This window comes from Gallus gallus, chromosome 16 (genome assembly GCF_016699485.2).
Source record: "Gallus gallus isolate bGalGal1 chromosome 16, bGalGal1.mat.broiler.GRCg7b, whole genome shotgun sequence".
Classification (NCBI taxonomy): Eukaryota; Metazoa; Chordata; class Aves; order Galliformes; family Phasianidae; genus Gallus; species Gallus gallus.
In genome coordinates, this window is record NC_052547.1 from 691739 (window position 1) to 697548 (window position 5810).

Sequence of the window (5810 nt, forward strand, 5' to 3'; positions counted from 1 at the left end):
TGTGGCTGGAGCATGCTGAAGGAGCCGGTCCTGGTCGCCGGACCGGTCAGACCGGCCCGTGCCGGCCCGCACAGCACTCGGTCACACTAAAGCCGCAGCTGGCTCCCTCTGCACGACCGGCTCGGGCACGCCAGACCGGTCGGACCGGCCCCTGGGGACCCCCACAACACTTGGTCACACTAAAGCCGCAGCTGGAGGCCTCTGCAGGACCGGCTCGGGCTCTCCGGAACTGTCGGCCCAGCCCCTGTGTGCCCCACAGGACTCGGTTTCACTGCAGGTGCGGCTGGTGGCCTCTGCAGGACCGGCTCGGGCCCTCCGGAACGGTCGGCCTGGCCCCTGTGTGCCCCTCAGGATTCGGTCTCACTGCAGGTGCGGCTGGTGGCCTGTACAGGACCAGCTCAGGCTCGCCGGACTGGTCACCCGGACCCCTGCGTGCCCCCACCGGACTCGGCCTCCTCCGCAGCTGTGGCTGGAGCATGCTGAAGGAGCCGGTCCCGGTCGCCGGACCGGTCAGACCGGCCCGTGCGGGCCCGCACAGCACTCGGTCACACTAAAGCCGCAGCTGGCTCCCTCTGCACGACCGGCTCGGGCACGCCAGACCTGTCAGACCGGCCCTTGGGGACCCCCACAACACTTGGTCACACTAAAGCCGCAGCTGGAGGCCTCTGCAGGACCGGCTCGGGCTTGCCAGACCGGTCGGCCCAGCCCCTGCGTGCCCCACAGGACTCGGTTTCATTGCAGGTGCGGCTGCAGGCCTCTGCAGGACCGGCTCGGGCTCTCCGGAACGGTCAGCCCGGCCCCTGCGTGCCCCCACCCGACTCGGCCTCCTCCGCAGCTGCGGCTGGAGCATGCTGAAGGAGCCGGTCCCGGTCGCCGGACCGCTCGGACCGGCCCCTGCGGGCCCGCACAGCACTCGGTCACACTAAAGCCGCAGCTGGCGCCCTCTGCAGGACCGGCTTGGGCTCGCCAGACCGGTCGGACCGGCCCCTGGGGACCCCCACAACACTTGGTCACACTAAAGCCGCAGCTGGAGGCCTCTGCAGGACCGGCTCGGGCTCTCCGGAACTGTCGGCCCGGCCCCTGTGTGCCCCACAGGACTCGGTCTCACTGCAGGTGCGGCTGGTGGCCTGTACAGGACTAGCTCAGGCTCGCCGGACTGGTCACCCGGAGCCCTGCGTGCCTCCACCGGACTCGGCCTCCTCCGCAGCTGTGGCTGGAGCATGCTGAAGGAGCCGGTCCTGGTCGCCGGACCGGTCAGACCGGCCCGTGCGGGCCCGCACAGCACTCGGTCACACTAAAGCCGCAGCTGGCTCCCTCTGCACGACCGGCCCGGGCTCGCCAGACCGGTCAGACCGGCCCCTGGGGACCCCCACAACACTTGGTCACACTAAAGCCGCAGCTGGAGGCCTCTGCAGGACCGGCTCGGGCTTGCCAGACCGGTCGGCCCAGCCCCTGCGTGCCCCACAGGACTCGGTTTCATTGCAGGTGCGGCTGCAGGCCTCTGCAGGACCGGCTCGGGCTCTCCGGAACGGTCAGCCCGGCCCCTGCGTGCCCCCACCCGACTCGGCCACCTCCGCAGCTGCGGCTGGAGCATGCTGAAGGAGCCGGTCCCGGTCGCCGGACCGCTCAGACCGGCCCGTGCGGGCCCGCACAGCACTCGGTCACACTAAAGCCGCAGCTGGCTCCCTCTGCACGACCGGCTCGGGCTCGCCAGACCGGTCAGACCGGCCCCTGGGGACCCCCACTACACTTGGTCACACTAAAGCCGCAGCTGGAGGCCTCTGCAGGACCGGCTCGGGCTTGCCAGACCGGTCGGCCCAGCCCCTGCGTGCCCCACAGGACTCGGTTTCATTGCAGGTGCGGCTGCAGGCCTCTGCAGGACCGGCTCGGGCTCTCCGGAACGGTCAGCCCGGCCCCTGCGTGCCCCCACCCGACTCGGCCTCCTCCGCAGCTGCGGCTGGAGCATGCTGAAGGAGCCGGTCCCGGTCGCCGGACCGCTCGGACCGGCCCCTGCGGGCCCGCACAGCACTCGGTCACACTAAAACCGCAGCTGGCGCCCTCTGCACGACCGGCTTGGGCTCGCCAGACCTGTCGGACCGGCCCCTGGGGACCCCCACAACACTTGGTCACACTAAAGCCTCAGCTGGAGGCCTCTGCAAGACCGTCTCGGGCTTGCCAGACCGGTCGGCCCGGCCCCTGTGTGCCCCAGCAGGACTCGGTCAAACTGCAGCAGTGGCTGCAGGCCTCTGCAGGACCGGCTCGTGCCCCCCTGAACGGTCAGCCCGACGCCTGCGTGCCCCAACAGGACTCGGTCACACAGCAGTAGTGGCTGGAGGCCTGTGCAGGACCGGCTCGGGCTCGCCGTACCAGTCGGCCCAGCCCCTGTGTGCCCCGCAGGACTCGGTCTCACTGCCGGTTCGGCTGGTGGCCTGTACAGGACCGGCTCAGGCTTTCCTTACCGGTCACCCTGACCCCTGCGTGCCCCCACCCGACTCGGCCACCTCCGCAGCTGTGGCTGGAGCATGCTGAAGGAGTTGGTCCCCATCGCCGGACCGGTCTGATCGGCCCCTGCGGGCCCGCACAGCACTCGGGCACACTAAAACCGCAGCTGGTGCCCTCTGCAGGACCGTCTCGGGCTCGCCAGACCGGTCGGACCGGCCCCTGGGGACCCCCACAACGCTCTGTCACACTAAAGCCGCAGCTGGAGGCCTCTGCAAGACCGGCTCGGGCTTGCCAGACCGGTCAGCCCGGCCTTTGCGTGCCCCAACCGGACTCGGTCAAACTGCCGCAGTGGCTGGAGGCCTCTGCTGGACTGGCTCCGGCTCTCTGGAACGGTCAGCCCGGCCCCTGTGTGCCCCCACAGGACTAGGTCTCACTGCAGGTGCGGCTGCAGGCCTCTGCAGGACCGGCTCGGGCTCGCCGGACCGGTCGGCCCCGCCCCTGCATGCCCCAACAGGACTCGGTCACACTGCAGCCGTGGCTGGAGGCCTACGCAGGACCGGCTCGGACCCTCCGGACCGGTCGGCCCGGCCCTTGCAGGCCCCGAAAAAAATCAGTCTCATGGCAGCCGCAGCTGGAGATCGCTGCCGGGGCGTCTCGTGTACTCCTACACGGTCTACTTGGCCCCGACCGACTCGCACACTCCGCGGCGGCAGCTCGATGTCTCTGCCGGGGCGGCTCGAAAACGGCGGAACGGTCTACCAGGCCCCGGCAGACTTCCTCCGGCTCGGTCGCTCCGCGGCGGCGGCTAGAGGTCGCTGCCGGGGCGGCTGGGTCACGGCGGAACGGTCTACCCGGCCCCGGAGGGTTCCGAGCCGCTTCACCTGTTGTGGCCGCTAGAGGTCGCTGCCGCGTAAATGTCGGGTACGCCGGCCACGTCTACCCGGCCAGGACGGACTTGGTCGCTTCGCGGCGGCGGCTGGAGGTTGCTGCGGGAGCCGCTCCCGGTCGCCGGACCGGTCGGCCCGGCCCCTGCGGGCGCCGAGCGACACGGTCGTTCGGCGGCGGCGGCTGGGTACCGTGGCAGGATCGGCTCGGGTTCGCCGGACCGGTGGTCCCGGCCCGACGGGCACGGGCCACTCGGCCGTTCCGCGGCAATGGGTGGAGACTCGTGTAAGACCGTCTCACGTTCGCCGGATCGGTCGGCCAGGCCCCGTCCGACTCGGTCGCTTCGCGGAGGTAGCTGGAGGTCGCTGCCGTGGCGGCTGGGGCACGGCGGGACGGTCTACCTTGCCCCGGCAGGCTGCGTCCGGCTCGGTCGCTCCGCGGCGGCAGCTAGAGGTCGCTGCCGGGGCGGCTGGGGCACGGCGGAAAGGTCTACCCGGCCCCGGCGGGCCCCGTCCGCCTCGGTCGCTCCGCGGCGGCTTCTAGGGGTCGCTGCCGGGCTGCTGGGGCACGGCGGAAAGGTCTACCCGGCCCCGGCGGGCCCCGTCCGCCTCGGTCGCTCCGCGGCGGCTGCTAGAGGTCGCTGCCGGGGCGGCTGGGGCACGGCGGAAAGGTCTACCCGGCCCCGGCGGGCCCCGTCCGGCTCGGTCGCTCCGCGGCGGCGTCTAGAGGTCGCTGCCGTGTCGACTCGGAAACGGCAGAACGGTCTACCGGGCCCCGGCAGGCTGCGTCCGGCTCGGTCGCTTCGCGGCGGCGGCTAGAGGTCGCTGCCGGGGCGGCTGGGGCACGGCGGGACGGTCTACCCGGGTCCGGCAGGCTTCGTCCGCCTCGGTCGCTCCGCGGAGGAGGCTAGGGGTCGCTGCCGGGGCGGTTCGGAAACGGCGGGACGGTCTACCCGGCTCCGGCGGTCCCCGTCCGGCTCGGTCTCTCCGCGGCGGCGTCTAGGGGTCGCTGCCGGGGCGTCTCGGAAGCGGCGGGACGGTCTACCGGGCTCCGGCAGGCTTCGTCCGGCTCGGTCGCTCCGCGGCGGCGGCTAGAGGTCGCTGCCGGGGCGGCTGGGTCACGGCGGAACGGTCTACCCGGCCCCGGAGGGTTCCGAGCCGCTTCACCTGTTGTGGCCGCTAGAGGTCGCTGCCGCGTAAATGTCGGGTACGCCGGCCACGTCTACCCGGCCAGGACGGACTTGGTCGCTTCGCGGCGGCGGCTGGAGGTTGCTGCGGGAGCCGCTCCCGGTCGCCGGACCGGTCGGCCCGGCCCCTGCGGGCGCCGAGCGACACGGTCGTTCGGCGGCGGCGGCTGGGGACCGTGGCAGGAGCGGCTCGGGCTCGCCGGACCGGTGGTCCCGGCCCCGTCCGACTCGGTCGCTTCGCGGAGGTGGCTGGAGGTCGCTGCCGTGGCGGCTGGGGCACGGCGGAACGGTCTACCCGGCTCCGGCGGGCTGCGTCCGCCTCGGTCGCTGCCGTGGCGGCTGCTAGGGGTCGCTGCCGGGGTGGCTGGGGCACGGCGGGACGGTCTACCCGGGTCCGGCGGGCCCCGTCCGCCTCGGTCGCTCCGCGGAGGAGGCTAGGGGTCGCTGCCGGGGCGTCTCGGAAACGGCGGGACGGTCTACCTTGCCCCGGCAGGCTTCGTCCGGCTCGGTCGCTCCGCGGCGGCGGCTAGAGGTCGCTGCCGTGTCGGCTCGGAAACGGCGGAACGGTCTACCCGGCCCCGGCAGGCTGCGTCCGGCTCGGTCGCTCCGCGGCGGCGGCTAGAGGTCGCTGCCGGGGCGGCTGGGAAACGGCGGGACGGTCTACCCGGCTCCGGCGGGCCCCGTCCGACTCGGTCGCTCCGCGGAGGAGGCTAGGGGTCGCTGCCGGGGCGTCTCGGAAACGGCGGGACGGTCTACCTTGCCCCGGCAGGTTTCGTCCGGCTCGGTCTCTCCGCGGCGGCGGCGGCTAGGGGTCGCTGCCGGGGCGGCTCGGAAACGGCGGCACGGTCTACCCGGCTCCGGCGGTCCCCGTCCGGCTCGGTCGCTCCGCGGCGGCGGCTAGGGGTCGCTGCCGGGGCGGCTGGGGCACGGCGGAACGGTCTACCTGGTCCCGGCGGGCACCGTCCGGCTCGGTCTCTCCGCGGCGGCGGCGGCTAGGGGTCGCTGCCGGGGCGTCTCGGAAACGGCGGAACGGTCTACCCGGGTGCTACCGTCTCGCGCTCTCCGCGGCGGCGGCTAGAGGTCGCTGCCGGGGCGGCTTGCGATCCGCGTCCAGGTCTACCCCGTTTCGGATTGTCTTGGCCGCTCTGGCTGTGGGGGGGGGGCGCTACAGCTCCGGAGCTGCCAGAGGCGTCGCTGTAATTTTGTACCTCCAGTTACGTCGAGGTAAACCTCGGCTGCCGTCGGAGCCGCTGCCGGTAGTCGGCGCCTATGGGACTAGAACGTTTTTTTCGGATGC